At 40.6% G+C, this 17,753-nt stretch overlaps 1 protein-coding gene across 2 annotated transcripts in view; it reads left to right on the top strand.

Annotated features, from left to right (window-relative positions):
- Nucleotides 1–1,141: 1,141 nt before the first annotated feature.
- Nucleotides 1,142–17,753, top strand: part of LOC129821964 (teneurin-2-like) — a 263,621-nt gene continuing 247,009 nt past the window's right edge. For both annotated transcript variants that reach the window (XM_055879759.1, XM_055879750.1), the window contains exon 1: nt 1,142–1,445. The gene's annotated coding sequence lies outside the window, so the exon portion shown is untranslated. The remainder of the gene's footprint in view (nt 1,446–17,753) is intronic.

The following is a 17,753-nucleotide window of genomic DNA, read 5'->3' as shown; positions in this document are numbered from 1 at the left end:
AATGGAACAATCCCTAGTAAGCTAGTGTTTTGAGGGTGGACTGACAATTATTTGGAATTAATAGACTAGGAGAGAGCGCAAGGACAGCTCATGTCATTTTGGTTCAGGTAGCCTATACAGAACACTCGTATATTCTAAATCTATTGGTAGTTGATTAGCATGCTGTTGCATCGATAATGTATTTTACAATCTGCAATGTTTGAATTTCCTACTTTAATTACTGAACAAGTAGGCTAATTACATTATTGCCAGCAGTCTAAAAATGGCAGCATTGCGACACGGTTTAAGCCTATAAATTCGTTAAATGTGACGACCAAATAGGCCTACCAGTAAACATTTATCCATTAACTAAAGCAAAGCTATTCATGCCCTAGAACCATAGAAGCCTATCATGTATTCGACAGGCATGCAGTTGCATAGACATGCCGCAATTTCAGCACCATGGACAGCAATCTGTACAAGTCTTTACTTTGTGAGTGACTCTCTGTCTGTCTGACACATTCGAATGTATTTTTTTTAGGGGGGGGGGGGGGGGGTGAACACCAACCTTGCGGGGGTCCAGAGAAACTGATTTACGCCAGTGGCATCAGTTATACATTTGATTTTATTTAATATTCCTACAGAATAATCTCATTAAATCATTTCCTTAGTGATTGTTAGGTGTCATTCACTGGAAGTCAACACAAAAAAAACGCAAGCTTTTTCTAGATATTTGCCTGGTATCTGGTCCCTCAGCCCATCATTCCACTTTTTTGATCAATTACAGTACAGCACACTTAATAAGTGTGCCTAATAGCACACTTGTTTTTACTAATCGGCTTGATGATTAGTTGACTAGTTGATTCAAGTGCGCTATTAGGCCTATTGGAATAGATCGAATGGCTTGGGGTAGCTGTGGAGAGGTTTGGGAAATACTGGTCTATATTATAATGTCCTGGATAAGAATGAAGGATATTGAAATGTTTGAGTATGCCAATAGGCAGCATGGCAAAAGTCCCTTTTTCTTTTACAAAACCAATAGCAGGCTATTTAAGAGATACATTCCAATTTGAGATTGATGTCAATGCATCTATGAGCTATAGAGGTTAGTTATAGATCGACCCTCCCCACTGCGGATGGTAGATTCCAAGCTGCTTTAGCTCTATGCAGGCGCGTTCGGTGTAGAATAGGTTCAAGCTTGGCTCTCGTTCGTTTGTTCGTTAGGGAAGCCCAAATCAATATACTGTTCTCCAACCTTATCAACCCATGTCTAGAAGCCCATTTATCGGAGTTGGTCGTAAATACATTTTACTTTAATACTTTAAAGCGTATTATATGCTTATATTTCCTCACTCGTAAAAAAACCCCCCCAAAAAACATTCAAGACAGGACCGCGTGCTTCCGATGGGACTAAACTTCTTCTGAGAAATAACGATGCTGTGAAACAAAGCACACCTTTCTACAAGGTAAGAATTACTCTTGTTTATACTTTTATTTATAAACAACTCCTGTTTTCATATAGATTTCTGGGACAAACACTTTGTAATGTTATGATATTTTTTTTCTTGTGACCGACACGGTTCTGGGTGTCTCAAATGAATACGAATGCGCTAATCAGTCTACCAGACTTGGACGGTGTGTTCTGCGGTGCTGGTTATTGTGATACGGAGGAACTCAATAGTTCAATGGCTCACTCCCTGTCACATTTGTGGACACGTGTCCTAAAAAAACATAATGAGTGCATAAAGCACATACGGTAGTCTTTCAGTCTTTCCACCATACTGTATTGTTTTAATGGGACTGTCGTGAGTAGCCCACAGGGCTATTGACCAAGCGCGCGACTCCTTGTAACGTCTCAGTGTGTTTGTGTTTCATGCTGCGTTCTTGCACCACAATCATGAAGTCCAGGTCTATTCACAATGGTCGCTCTCTTTACTCCCCCTCAACTGTCAATGGAATTTAATATATCCTCAGGTTATTATTCTAAGATATTGATTGCAAACAACTTACAGTAATTTTACGAGTTTAATCATAATTTCTGTCCAAAAACATAATCCTTTCTCCACAGCCATTCATAGATGGTTCAGTTTCCCGGAATATTAGCCTGCAAACTCAACTTTGAATTTCATTGAATTCTATGTCGGCATAAATGAGCCTTTGGATCAGGAAAGTTTCCTTTTGTGACCTCTATAAGCCAGAATGTTCAATAAAATTATATTTTAACTTGCTTTACTAGTTGTCCGTGTGGTTGATCCTTTTGCAGGTAGGAATGTGAGACAATATTAACTACATGACCAAAAAGTATCTGGACACCTGCTCGTCGAACATCTCATTCCGAAATCATGGCCATTAAATGGCCATTAACATCCTCCACTCCTCTGGGAAGGCTTTCCCCTAGATCTTGGAACATTGCTGGAGGGACTCGCTTCCATTCAGTCACGAGCGTTAGTGAGGTCGGCACTGATGTTGAGTGATTAGGCCTGGCTTGCAGTCGGCGTTCCAATTCATCTCAAAGGTGTTTTTTTTGGGGTTGAGGATGCAGGCCAGTCAAGTTCTTCCACATCGACCTCGGTAAACCATTTCTGCATGGACCTCGCTTTGTGCACGGGGCATTGTCATGCTGAAACAGGAAAAAGCCTTCCCCAAACTGTTGCCACAAAGTTGGAATCACAGAATCCTCTAGAAAATCATTGAATGCTGTATCATTACGATTTCCCTTCACTGGAACTAAAGGGCCTAGCCCAAACCATGAAAAACAGTCTCAGACCATTATTCCTCCTCCACAAAATTTTACAGTTGGCACTATGCATTGGAGCAGGTAGCGTTTTCCTGGCATCCGCCAAACCCAGATTCATTCGTCGGACTGCCAAGTGGTGAAGCGAGATTTATCACTCCAGAGAACGCGTTTCCACTGCTCCAGTCCAATGGCGGCGAGCTTTACACCAATCCAGCCGACACTTGGCATTGCGCATGGTGATGTTAGGATTGTGTGAGGCTGCTCGGCCATAGAAACCCATTTCATGAAGCTCCCGACGAACATTTATTGTGCTGATGTTGCTTCCAGAGGCAGTTGGGAACTCTGTAGTGAGTGTTGCAAACAAGGACAAACTATTTTTTACGAGCTACGCGCATCAGCACTTGGTGTTCTGTTCTGTCAGCTTGTGTGGCCTACCACTAAGCCGTTGTTGCTCCTAGACGTTTCCACTTCACAATAACAGCACTTACAGTTGACCCGGGCAGCACTAGCAGGGCAGAAATTTGACAAACTGATTTGTTGGAAAGGTGGCATCCTATGACGGTGCCACGTTGTAAGTCACTGAGCTCTTCAGTAAGGCCAATCTACTGACAATGTTTGTCTATGGAGATTTCCTGGCTGTGTGCTTGATTTTATACACCTGTCAGCAACAGTTGTGGCTGAAATAGCCGAATCCACTAATTTGAAGGGGTGTCCACATAGTTCTGTATATATAGTGTAGCCACAGGAAAGTATGACTAAATCAACTTTTCAAAGTGCTGGTAGTGCCTTCAGATTTCTATCACCTGCAGCATATCCAGAACCGTGTAAACACATGCAGAAGCTTCACAAGTATGCATGTGTCACGTGCATGTATTGTCATCTTGTGCGCATGCACATAACCTCAATATCCATATCACGTGATGGCTGAATAAGTTTAGTTTTGTGTAGATGGTCTGTTGTCAGTAGGATTTGTGTCCACTCATCCTTTTTCAGGAACATGTTGTATTTACACAAACTGTACATGTGAATCAAGGACACACAAGTCAGAAAAACCTTTCCACTATGAAGGAGCTCAGTGTTTTACTAAAAATGTTGGCTATTTATTTACTAATACGTTTTATTCCGTTTCAGAGAGCAATGAAGAGGATTTCAGTTAACCTTTCCAGTTTGTATACTCCACACTGCCTAAGGCAATCTGAAATAGCCCATGTCAGCTTTGTACCAGTGCTGTCTAGTAATAGGTTTTCTGCAGTTGAACGATACCAGCCAGTTATCACCAGCATTAAAACGTCAATCATAACAGCTGTCCAATTTGCAGTGCAGTGCTGTACTCGAGGCAGTCAGAGCTCTTATTAACCTGTTTGGGCTGCAGGGGCAGTATTGAGTAGCCGGATAAAAGGTGCCCATTTCAAACGGCCTCGTACTCAATTCTTGCTCGTACAATATGCATATTATTATTACTATTGGAGAGAAAACACTCTCTAGTTTCTAAAACCGTTTGAATTATATCTGTGAGTAAAACAGAACTCATTTTGCAGCAAACTTCCTGATAGGAAGTGGAAAATCTGAAATCGATGCTCTGTTCTAGGCCCTGCCTATAAAGGTCCTTGATATTTATTAGAATACATGCACTTCATACGTCTTCCACTAGATGTCGACAAGCAGTGAGAGAAGAAATGGAGTGTGTAACTTGATCTGGGGTCGAATAATAGCTCTCGGCATGACGTGTCACCAGTTTCCTGTTTTCTGGAGAGCGCGTGAAGGGACCTGGATTTGCCTTCTGATAAGCTGTCGTTATGGACGACTAATATCTCCGGCTTTGATTTTATTTGATACATGTGACAATATCATCGTAAAGTATGTTTTTTCAATATAGTTTTATTAGATTATTGAAATTTATTCGGGACGTTAGGCGTGTTGCGTTGTGTGCCTTTGTTCAGGAAGGAGAGCTTAGCGCCACTTTGCTAGCTTTCTGTGCTAATTGACTGGAGAAGAGGACATTCTAAATCCAAACAATGATTGTTCCCGACAAAGGACCCCTTGTACAACATTCTGATGAAAGATCATCAAAAGTAGGACCCATTTTATGATGTTATTTCATATATCTGTCGAACATGTTGTACTAGTAGGTTGCTGCCAGGTTTTGGGCACGCTCTCGCCATAACGTAAACTGCATATCGTAATGAAGTTATTTTTAGAATTCTAACACGGCGATTGCATTAAGAACTAGTGTATCTATCATTTCCTATACAACATGTATTTTTTAGTTATGTTTATGAATAGTTATTTGGTCAGAATATGTGAGTGCCAGAAAAATATCCGGACGTTGTGGGCAAAAGATGCTACGTTAGCACTATGTATAACCACTGATTTCAGCTCTAAATATGCACATTCTCGAACAAAACATAAGTGTATGTATAACCTGATGTTATAGGACTGTCATCTGATGAAGCTTATCAAAGTTAGTCAAAAATTATATATCTTTTGCTGGTTTGTTACGATCGCTAACTTTTGCTGCTGGGGAATGGCTTGTGTTTCTGACTATTGTGGTAAGCTAATATAATGCTATATTGTGTTTTCGCTGTAAAACACTTAAGAAATCGGAAATATTGGCTGGAATCACAAGATGCCTGTCTTTCATTTGCTGTACACCATGTATTTTTCAGAAATGTTTTATGATGAGTATTTAGGTATTTGACGTTGGTGTCTGTAATTACTCTGGCTGCTTCGGTGCCATTTCTGACGGTAGCTGCGATGTTAGCTGCAATGTAAAACTGATTTATAGCTCCAATATGCACGTTTTTCGAACAAAACATAGATGTATTGAATAACATGTTATAAGACTGCCATCTGATGAAGTTGTTTCTTGGTTTGTTGGGTTGGTTCTTGGTTAGTTATGTTGGCTTTGTGCATGCTACCTGTGCTGTGAAAAATGTCTGTCCTTATTTTGTATTTGGTGGTGAGCTAACATAAATATACGTGGTGTTTTCGCTGTAAAACATTTTAAAAATCGGACATGTTGGCTGGATTCACAAGATGTTTATCTTTCAAATGCTGTATTGGACTTGTTAATGTGTGAAAGTTAAATATTTCTAAAAAATATATTTTGAATTTCGCGCCCTGCACTTGAAGTGGCTGTTGTCATATTGTGCCCGGCTTCGGGCTTGCAGCCATAAGATGTTTAAAGGGGTAGTCCAAGCCCAACAACATATCTATGCTAGTGTATGTCCAGTTAAAGTTGACGGAACAGTCAGCGTTTGAGCTGGCCACACAGTTTTTTCACAGAAACATTTTGCACAAACATAAAATTGTAAAGACCATGTCCTCAATGTGAGCATTTTATTTTTGGCTGCAATGTTCAGACATTCACAGAAGTAGCAACAGCATAACACAAATCTCATCCAAATCGGAAAATGTAGGCTACATTAGTCGTAACGCTAACTGAGGTAAGTGACCTAACACAAGCGGTAATACTTAGCTAACGCTTGGCTGACAGAAACCATAATATGAATTAGCTAAATTACTATTTACAATTCATCACATCACGGGTGAGCTCACCAGTGATCAAAATAATTGAGGAAAACACTTTCTAAAAATCAAAAAAAAAAAATGTTCTGACGATGGGTAGTTTGTACGAGCTGCCAGGTTTGTTTCTTTCGCTTCAACCAAAGATAAGAGGTTACAAGATGAGTTGGGTCTGTTTGCATTATGCATGTTGAAGAGGGTGTGCTGTCTACCATCATTCACTTCCGGAAGTTTAGACGAGTGAACCAACCCTTCATCTCGTTTTGTTATAACATCTTTGTTCTGACTGGCGTTTACGTGACAACCAGAATGGGATGTATGATATCAACAAACATGGCGCCACACATAGTTGGCATTAAGCTTAGCTTTAGCTCATCTTAATCAGTACAACCTTCAAAAAAGTATTTTACACACATCAAATATGTCCATTACAATCTATGCAAGAATCAGAAAGCATGATTTGTCATCAGTATTTGAAAAATTTGAATTAAACATTAAATACATTATGCTCCATAGCTACATACGGTGTGCTACAGTAGAAATGACAACATGATATACACAAACTTTAATGATAACGTAATAAGGCACTTACTTTGACAGGAATGCACACATCTTAAGTTATTATTAGTAAGAAAAACAACAATGAAGGTAATGCGGGCGCCAGCTGGAAATGTGCCAGGGGGGGTAAAGTTTGAGATATTTGAGATTCTTCAAAGTAGCCACTCTTTGCCTTGATGACAGCTTTGCACGCTCTTGGCCTTCTCTGAACCAGCTTCATGAGGTAGTCTCCTGGAATTAATTTAATTTAACAGGTGTGCCTTGTTAAATGTTCATTTGTGTCACGCCCTGGCCTTAGTTATCTTTGTTTTCTGTAATATTTTGGTTGGGTCAGGGTGTGACAGGGGGGATGTTTGTGTGTATTTGTCTTGTATTGGGTGGTTGTATGGTATAGGGGGTTTTGGTAGAGTGTATGGGTTTGTGTTGAGTGTAGGTGTCTATGGTTGCCTGAATGGTTCTCAATCAGAGACAGCTGTCATGCATTGTCTCTGATTGGGAGCCATATTTAAGGCAGCCATAGGCAGTAGGCTATTGTGGGGAATTGTGTAGTGTTTAGTGTCAGCACTATTTTGTTTGATATAGCTTCACGGTCGTCTGTTTGTTGTTTTTGTTCGTTTGTTTTGTCTTCATAATAAAAGAAGATGTCTTTCTATCACGCTGCGCCTTGATCCTCTCTTCAAAGTTACGACGATCGTGACAATTTGTGAAATGTCTTTCCTTCTCAATGCATTTGAGCCAATCAGTTGTGTTGTGACAAGATATATAGAAGATAGCCCTATTTGGTAAAATACCAAGTCCATATTATGGCAAGAACAGCCCAAAGAAGCAAAGAGAAATGACAGTCCATCATTACTTTAAGACATGAAGGTCAGTCAATCCGGAACATTTCTATGACTTTGAACGTTTCTTCAAGTGCAGTCGTAAAAACCATCAAGCACTATGATGAAACTGGCTCTCATGAGGACCACCACAGGAAAGGAAGACCCAGAGTTACCTCTGCTGCAGAGGATAAGTTCATTAGTAGAGTTACCAGCCTCAGAAATGGGCAATTAACTGCACCTCAGATTTCAGCCCAAATAAATGCTTCACAGAGTTCAAGTAACAGACACATCTCATCATCAACTGTTCAGAGGAGACTGTGTGAATCAGGCCTTTATGGTTGAATTTCTGCAACGAAACCACTACTAAAGGACAACAATAAGAGGAAGATAATTTCTTGGCCCAAGAAACACGAGCAGTGGACATTAGACCATTGGAAATCTGTCCATTGGTCTGAAATTTGAGAATTTTGGTTCCAACTGCTGTCTTTTTGTGGGACGCAGAGTAGGTGAACAGATGATCTCTGCATGTGTGGTTCCCACCATCAAGCATGGTGGAGGAGATGTGAGGGTGCTTTGCTGGTGAAACTGTCTATGATTTATTTAGAATTCAAGGCACGGCACCATAGCTACCACAGCATTCTGCAACGATACTCCATCCCATCTGGTTTGCGCTTAGTGGGACTATCATTTGTGTTTCAACAAGACAATGACCCAGAACACACCTCCCGACGGTGTAAGGGCTATTTGACCAAGAAGGAGAGTGATGGAGTGCTGCATCAGATGACCTGGCCTCCACAATCACCGACTTCAACCCACTTGAGATGGTTTGGGATGAGTTGGACTGCAGAGTGAAGGAACAAGTGCTCAGCATATGTGTGAACTCCTTCAAGCATTCCAGGTGACTACCTCTTGAAGCTGGTTGAGAGAATGCCAGGAGTGTGCAAAGCTGTCATCAAGGCAAGGGTGGCTACTTTGAAGAATCTAAAATATAAATAGGTAATATAAGTAAGCATTTCATGGTAAGGTCTACACCTGATGTATTCGCTATATGACAAGTAACATTTGATTTGATTTGAAGTGGTGCCCTGCTTCGAAGATCCACACATGACACATTCCAATCGGACATCTTTTTGAGGCGCAAAGCACGCTTCTTCTGTTCCATAGAAACACAAAAAAATGAAATAAGCCCACTTCCTGTTATTCTCATCGACCCCACCTCATCCAACACATCCACAACTGTAATATTCAAACGGATCTCCCAGGTAACAACATCAATCCAAAACCCTTATTCCAAACAAAAAAGACTCCGAACCTGGTTTTGATTTACAAGTTTCCACTATCACTTTCCTTTTGCATTCTCTACTGTAATCCAGTTCTTCTCACTCTCATATCCACCCGACATGCCATCTGATTCAAACAGAACATCTCCTTCCGAAATTTTCCCCTGAAAAAGATTCTAGTGAAATGATTCCCCTTCCTCCTTTCTTTCCTGTCAACTAGCGTGACTAACTGTTACTTTTTTTTGACTAAGTTTACTGACACCGGTAATATTTAGCTTGTGTTGCACGTTTGTAAATTGATCAGTTATTCTGCGCATCAGTAATTATGCTCTGAAATCGGAGAATGGACAGCCAAAGTGAATTTATGTACTTGAGAAAATACAATTAAAGTCTGAAGTTTACATACACCTTAGCCAAATATATTTAAACTCAGTTTTTCACAATTCCTGACATTTAATCCTTGCTCACACACGCTTTTTCAGTTATACCCACACATTTTCATATAGGATTGAGGTCAGGGTTTTGTGATGGCCACTCCAATACCTTGACTTTGTTGTCCTTAAGCCATTTTGTCACAACTGTGGATGTATGCTTGGGGTCATTGTCCATTTAGAAGACCCATTTGCGACCAAACTTTAACTTCCTGACTGATATCTTGAGATGTTTCTTCAATATATCCACATAATTTTCCTCCCTCATGGTGCCATCTATTTTTTGAAGTGCACCAAAAAAAAGGGGGAGGCTTGCAAGCCGAAGAACATCATCCCAACCGTGAAGCACGGGAGTGGCAGCAAAGCACCCCCAAAACATAATGCTGCCACTCCCGTGCTTCACGGTTGGGATGATGTTCTTCGGCTGGCAACCCTCCCCCTGTTTCCTCCAAACATAACGATGGTCATTATGGCCAAACAGTTCTATCTTTGTTTCATCAGAGCAGAGGGCATTTTCCAAAAAGTACGATCTTTGTCTCCATGTGCAGTTGCAAACCGTAGTCTGGCTTTTTTATGGCAGTTTTGGAGCAGTGGCTTATTTCTTGCTGAGCGGACTTTCAGGTTATGTCAATATAGGACTCGTTTCATGGTGGATATAGATACTTTTGTACCTGTGTCCTCCAGCATCTTCACAAGGTCCTTTGTTGTTGTTTTTGGGATTGATTTGCACTTTTCGCATCAAAGTACGTTCATCTCTAGGAGACAGAACGCGTCTCCTTCCTGAGCGGTATGACGGCTGCGTGGTCCCATGGTGTTTATACTTGCGTACTATTGTTTGTACAGATGAACGTGGTACCTTCAGGCATTTGGTTAATTGCTCCCAAGGATGAACCAGACTTGTGGAGGTCTACAATCTTTTTTCTGAGGTCTTGGCTGATTTCTTTTGATTTTCCCATGATGTCAAGCAAACAGGCACTGAGTTTGAAGGTAGGCTTTGAAATACATCCACAGGTACACCTCCAATTGACTCAAATGTTGTCAATTAGCAATCAGAAGTCATGACATAATTTTCTGGAATTTTCCAAGCTGTTTAAAGGCACAGTCAACTTAGTGTATGTAAACTTCTGACCTGCTGGAATTGTTATACAGTGAATTATAAGTGAAATAATCTGTCTGAAAACAATTGTTGGAAAAATTACTCGTGTCATGCACAAAGTAGATGTCCTAACCGACTTGCCAAAACTATAGTTTGCAAACAAGAAATTTGTGGAGTGGTTGAAAGACGAGTTTTAATGACTCTAACCTAAATGTATGTAAACTTCCGACTTCCACCGTATCGCTTGAGTTCGTAAATTCACTTTCTACTATCTGTATAACAGTCATTCAAGTTCATCATAGCAAAGCTAGTCACATTTTTTGCCAGCTAACCAAATCACACCTGCATCTAGCTGTAGCCACCGAAAAATCATATAAGGGGAACAAAGTCGGTCACTCACCCACTCCTCCAATGACATGACATCCTCCCAGGAAATTGCTAGAAAACCTTAGGCTCAGTTTTTTTTAGCTTGCTAAATAAAGAGCTACATAAATAGATATGCTAGGCTATTAGCCACATTATGAATGACTTGCGATCATTGCCTTGGTTACTTTCTTCCGTTTTTGCCCTAAATATTGAGTCATTGAAGTTGAAGCAGTGCACCCTGAATGGGTGGAGGCAGGAAACAATGTACCAAGCCAGCTGTCACTTACAACCTGAAAGAAATATATTTTGCACGAGCAAGAAATGTATTGTTGAATTCATATAAAGTGAGTTCCGCATATTGTATTTGGGCATTTCCATCTAAAAGGACCCTTCAGCACCAACGTGAAGTTCATAGGATTTGAAATCATAGTAGTCACGAACCACAGTTGGGTCACCTGCTACGGTCCTCCCACTCCATACTGTTATGTTCAGTACACATGTTTTTTTCCCTTCTATTTCTGTCGTCTGGTGGTCAAAACAAGACTGTGAAAACAGTCCCGACAACCCCTCCCTCTCATTTTCCCTTCCCTTTTCTTACTGACACCTACCATTACGTTGAGAAGTATACTGAACACAACATGCAGCTATTTCAACGATTTTACAGCGTTATAGTTCACGTGAGGATATCAGTCAATTGAAACAAAATTAGGCCCTAACCTTTGGATTTCACATGATTGGGAAAACAGATATGCATCTGTTGGGTACAGATACAGGTATCTTTAAAAAAAAAAATATCCTCACAATGGGCTTCAGGATTACGTCATGGTATTTCTGTGTATTCAAATTGCCATCGATAAAATGCAATTGTGTTCATAGTCCGTAGATTATGCCTGCCCATACCATAACTCCACCGTCACCATGGGGCACTCTGTTCACAACGTTGACATAAGCAAACTGCTCACGCACACAACATGGTAGAGAAATTAACATTAAATTCCATGGCAACAGCTCTGGTGGACATTCCTGCAGTCAGCATGCCAACTGCACGCTCCCTCAAAACTTGAGACATCTGTGACATTGTGCTGTGTGACCAAACTGCACATTTTAGAGTGGCCTTTGTGATTGTCTCCACCTAACTCCAGGTGTCTCCTGTTTTTCCCCTTTAGTCCCCAGTGTATTTATCCCTGTGTTTCCTGTCTCTCTGCGCCAGTTCGTCTTATTTTGCTAAGTCAACCAGCGTTTCTCCTAGCTCCTATTTTTCCCAGTCTCTGTTTTTTCCTAGCCCTCCTGGATTTGACCCTTGCCTGTCCTGACGGCGAATCCGCCTGTTCTTACCTCGAGCCTGCTTATCCCCTTGTACTGTTTGGACTCTGACCTGGTTTATGAACTCTCGCCTGTCCCTGACCTGCCTTTTGCCAACCCTTTTGGTATAATAAATATCGGACCTCAACCATCTGCCTCCCATGTCTGCATTTGGATCTCGCCTTGTGCCCTTATAGGCCTTTTATTGTCCCCAGCACAAGGGGCACCTGTGTAATGATCATGCTGTTTAATCAGCTTCTTTATATGCCACACCTGTCAGGTGGATGGATTATCTTGGCAAAGTAGAAATGCTGAAAATGTCTGGGATTTTGTATTTCAGCTGATGAAACATGCAACTTTACATGTTGCGTTTATATATTTTTCAGTGTAGTTGAAATTTGATCAGTCCGCCCTGGCCGGACCAAATCTGAACCAATCGCAGATGCCTACGTTTCACAAGTTTGGACAGTATTGTATGGTAAAGTAGAGAACAGTACAGTGCAAACCAGAACAGTACAGCACAGAACAGTAGAGTACAATACATTACCGTATTGTTGAGTAAATCACACTATAGTAGACTACATACAGTATTATGTATTGTACTGAACATATCTACCTTAATGTACTCTACTGTATTGTTCTGTACTCGACTTTGCTCTACTGTACTGTGATGTCCAAACTTATGAAACAGACTTCTTTGATTTTTTTAGATTTGGTCTGGTCCAGACCAACCAAATTAGGTCTTGTTTGGGGGCGGAGCTCATTACAATAATAGCCAGTGTGTAGAATAATATGCAAAAGAAGGATATTGCATAGTTCTATCTCTGTGTACCTATTTAGGATACATCACCATGAAGAGAATGACATTCATATCCATAATTATGCATTTCTGTATAGTACAGATCAGGGAGCCATGATGTAATTCCGTTACCGTTATTCCATTACCGGATGTAAATCCACTTCACCTACTGTAGTTCAATAACCAAAATAAAAAATGCCAAAGTTAAAGTGTCATGTCATAGCTGACACCCTATTCTTTCTGGAGACATCTTTGAATTTAATTTGGAGTTTTTGGAAAATGTGGTCGCAATAGAAAAGTGAGAGAGATTTTACTGTAATTACCCAACTTTACATGCACAGGACTTGAAGTAAATGGGTTTTTGTGAAATCGTCTGCATGCATTTTTCAAAGTAGTCCTATTGCATAGAGTTGAATGGTTTGTTAAAATGTGAAATCAATGGTTTTTGTTTGGTATACATTTGAAAGTAAAAAATCGGAGTCAAAGTGTAATTCCGTTACTGTGAAATTGCCCATGAAATTGACCAGTTGCATGGAAGACGACCAGGAACAAATTTTGTAAGACCTCTGGAATTAAGTAGTGTACTGGCTCTAGTCCACAATAATATGATACACAGCAGCACATTGGTTGATTAGTTATCCTTCTCTGTCCTCTTCTGCTCACACTGATAATGATAGATACAGTATGTCAGACACTATCGTCCATACTACACCTGTGCCTGCTCACTCAACCAGCATTTTCCATCGCAAGCACATCAGCATGACAGCTTTCCATAAATCACAGCTGATGATATTGGCATCGTGTGTATGTGGAAATCTCTGTAAGGGGATGTGATGTTCATATGTTAGCAGTGTGGCCATCGAATCCCATAGACTGACAGATGCAGGTAGCAATTCCCTGGTTTCTGCAGATTAGAGGATTAAGAGAGTTAGGATTTGTGCAATATCCTTAATGCATCAGCGCAGACAGTAGAGCCAAAATGAGTTTACAGTGCAGTAGTGTTTCTCTCTCTCCCATTTGCTGATAGACATTGGTGACCTTGTATTTTCCTGTGTGTGAGATCTAAAGGTGCACTTTGTCTCTGTCTGACCCGTCCCCATTTACATGTCTGTATGGCTGACCCATTTATCTACTGTACATACAGTAAATTACTGAATCTATTCCAACCGTATGCTGTTGTATAATTCATTTTGTATTAAGTCGACCAGCTCTGCCCTTGGCTTCAGTAGAATACATTGCCTTGTCTGCTCTTATGAATACATTTATATTTTGTTGAAGACTGTATATAAGTGCCTGTGTTCCCTGCAACGCCCTATGTGTGTTGTTTTAGTTGCTTTGGCAAAGCTTGAAAGAGAAGTCTTAGCACAACAGAGGAGATATACGGCTGATAACAGTCCTTGCAAGTCAATTGGTGAAATCTTCAACGCTCAACAATCACGTTTTTCAGATAGTATCTTATTAAATAACTGCAGTGTTCATGCTATTGAAATATTTTTTTTTATAGCATACACCTTGTTAGACTGTACATTTTAAGCCTATCAACTTAACCTGTTTTGGAATTTGTACATTTTAAACTTAGACATTACCTCAAGACTTTTTTTTGCAAAGTAACCTGTTGTTTCTCCATAGCCAAGTGTTGGCTTGAAGGGAAATGAAACAGTCTGTAGTCTAAATTAATAAGAGTGCAATCAAGTATACAGTTTTAGAACGCTCCAAGTTCTAAATAACTCCCCGAGGAACATTGACTTCAGGTTCTCTCTGTCTCACTGCCTCGCTCCCTACCTACTCCCTCTCTGCTGGAATTATTGAACTTTTGAGGCAGAATTTTTTTAATGGTATTTCCTTTTCAAAGAGAAGTCAAGTGACAGAGGATATGCTTTTTAAACCAGCTAAATATTTAACTATATATGCTTTTAGGCTGAAAGATCATATTTTGTAAAATACATTTTTAGGACTTAATATTCCTCAATATGAATAAACTTGACAGTAACTTTTTTTGGTGATGGTGAATAAAATTGACGTTGAAAATGGACATGCTCTCTTGAGAATGGCCTCGTCCAGATTGTAGTAAACAGTACAGCTGGTTATAATAACAAGGGTGGCAAGTAGCCTAGAGGTTAAGAGTTTAAGAGCGTTGGGAAAGGTTGCTGGTTCGAATCCTCAAGCCGACTGAGTGAAAAATGTGTCAATGTACCCTTGAGCAAGGCACATAACCCTAATGACTAAAATGTACAGTGCCTTTGGAAAGTATTCAGAGCCCTTGACTTTTTCCACATTTTGTTTAACGTTACAGCCTTATTCAAGTCTACACACAATACCCCATAATGACTAAGCGAAAACACGTTTTTAGAAATGTTTGCAATTGTATTAAAAATAAAAAACAGATACCTTATTTACATAAGTTTTCACCCTTTGCTTTGAGACTCGATATTGAGCTCAGGAGCATCCTGTTTCCATTGATCATCCTTGATGTTTCTAAAACTTGTTTGGAGTCCACCGGTGGTAAATTCAATTGATTGGACATGATTTGAAAAGGCGCACACACCTGTCTATATAAGGTCCCACAGTTGACAGTGCATGTCAGAGCAAAAACCAATCCATAAAGTGGAAGGAATTGTCCGTAGAACTCCCAGACAGGATTGTGTCGAGGCACAGATCTGGGGAAGGTTACCAAAAAATGTGTGCAGCATTGAAGGTCCCCAAGAACACAGTGGACTCCATCATTCTTAAATGGAAGAAGTTTGGAATTACCAAGACTCTTCCTAGAGCTGGCTGCCCGGACAAACTGAGAAATCGGTGGTGAAGGGCCTTGGTCAGGGAGGTGACCAAGAAACCGATGGTCACTCTGACAGAGCTCTAGAGTTCCTCTGTGGAGATGGGAGAATCTTCCAGAAGGACAACTATCTCTGCAGTACTCCATCAATCAGGCCTTTATGGTAGAGCGGCAAGATGGAAGCCATTCCTCAGTAAATTGCACACGACACCCACTTGGAGTCTACCAATAGGCACCTAAAGACTCTCAGACCATGAGAAACAAGATTTTCTGGTCTGATGAAACCAAGATTGAACTCTTTGGTCTGAATGCCAAGTGTCACATCTGGAGGAAACCTGGCACCATCCCTATAGTGAAGAATGGTGGTGGCAACATGCTGTGGGAATGTTTTTCAGCGGCAGGGACTGGGAGAATAGTCAGGATCAAGGCAAAGATGAACGGAGCAAAGTACAGATTCTTGATGAAAACCTGTTCCAGAGTGAAGGTTCACCTTCTAACAGGACAACGACCCTAAGCACACAGCCAAGACAACGCAGGAGTGGCTTCGGGACAAGTCTCTGAATGTCCTTGTGGCCCAGTCAGAGCCCGGGCTTGAACCCGATCGAACATCTCTAGAGAGACCTGAAAATAGCTACTCAGAAATGCTCCCCATCCAACATGACAGAGCTTAAGAGGATCATCAGAGAAGAATGGAAGAAACTCCCCAAATACAAGCTTGTAGCGTCATACCCAAGAAGACTCAATGCTGTAATTGCTGCCAAAGGTGCTTCAACAAAGTACAGAGTAAAGGGTCTGAATACTTATGTAAATGTGATATTTCAGTTTTTTATTTAAAGTAAACTAGAAAACATTTCTAAAAACCTGTTTTTGCTTTGTCATTATGGGGTATTGTGTGTAGATTGATGAGGGAAAAAAATATTTAATCCATTGTAGAATATGGCTGTAACAAAATGTGGAAAGAGTCAAGGGGTCTGAATACTTTCCGAAGGCACTGTAAATGTAAAGAACATGCAGGACAGCTTATTTAGCCTACTCAGAAATGAACAGTTTAAATTTGCTGGACAGCCTTTGTGCCCCTGAAGCCAATGGAAATACAAATGTATTCAGAGTGAGAGAAGCAAGTAGCCCTTTCAGCCAAAGAAATTACCCACAATTGTAATTATTGTCTGAAGAAACGTTGTATTAATCCATTTGAACAAGACAATCAAAGACTTTTGTGTTAATGTGGCTTTGGAAATTATGCACTGTCATGCTGGGTGTTTTTCTCCTGCTTATCCTATGCCCAGAAGCCAAGTGAGCAGCGAGCACTGATCAGAACTAATTTAGGTGGAGTATGCTTACTAACTACGGTATACAGACAGGACTTTGCCTCTAACTACCCTCTTCCCACTACACACCGTTAAAAAATATATATTTCACCTATGTTTAACCAGGTAGGCCAGTTGAGAACAAGTTTTCATTTACAACTGCGACCTGGCCAAGATAAAGCAAAGCAGTGCGACAAAAACAACAACACAGAGTTACACATGGGATAAACAAACGTACAGTCAATAACACAATAGAAAAATCTATGTACAGTGTGTGCAGATGTAGTAAGGTTAGGGAGGTAAGGCAATAAATAGGCCCTAGAGGCGAAATAATTACAATTTAGCATTAACACTGGAGTGATAGATGTGCAGATGATGATGTGCAAGTATGGATACTGGGGTGCAAAAGAGCAAAAAAGTAATAACATTATGGGGATGAGGTAGTTGGGTGTGCTATTTACAGATGGGCTGTGTACAGGTACAGTGATTGGTAATCTGCTCTGACAGTTGATGCTTAAAGTTAGTGAGGGAGATATAAGTATCCAGCTTCAGTAATTTTTGCAATTCTATCCAGTCTTTGCCAGCAGGGAACTGGAAAGAAAGGTGGTCAAAGTAGGTGGTGGCTTTGGGGATGACCAGTGAGATATACCTGCTGGAGTGCATGCTACGGGTGGATGTTGCTATGGTGACCAGTGAGCTGAGATAAGGTGGGGCATTACCTAGCAAAGACTTATAGATGACCTGGAGCCAGTGGGTTTGGAAACGAATACGTAGCGAGG

The sequence above is a fragment of the Salvelinus fontinalis genome, chromosome 2, assembly GCF_029448725.1.
Source record: "Salvelinus fontinalis isolate EN_2023a chromosome 2, ASM2944872v1, whole genome shotgun sequence".
NCBI lineage: Eukaryota > Metazoa > Chordata > Actinopteri > Salmoniformes > Salmonidae > Salvelinus > Salvelinus fontinalis.
The sequence above is the reverse complement of the archived record's forward strand: the minus strand, read 5'-3'. Positions and strand labels throughout refer to the sequence as shown.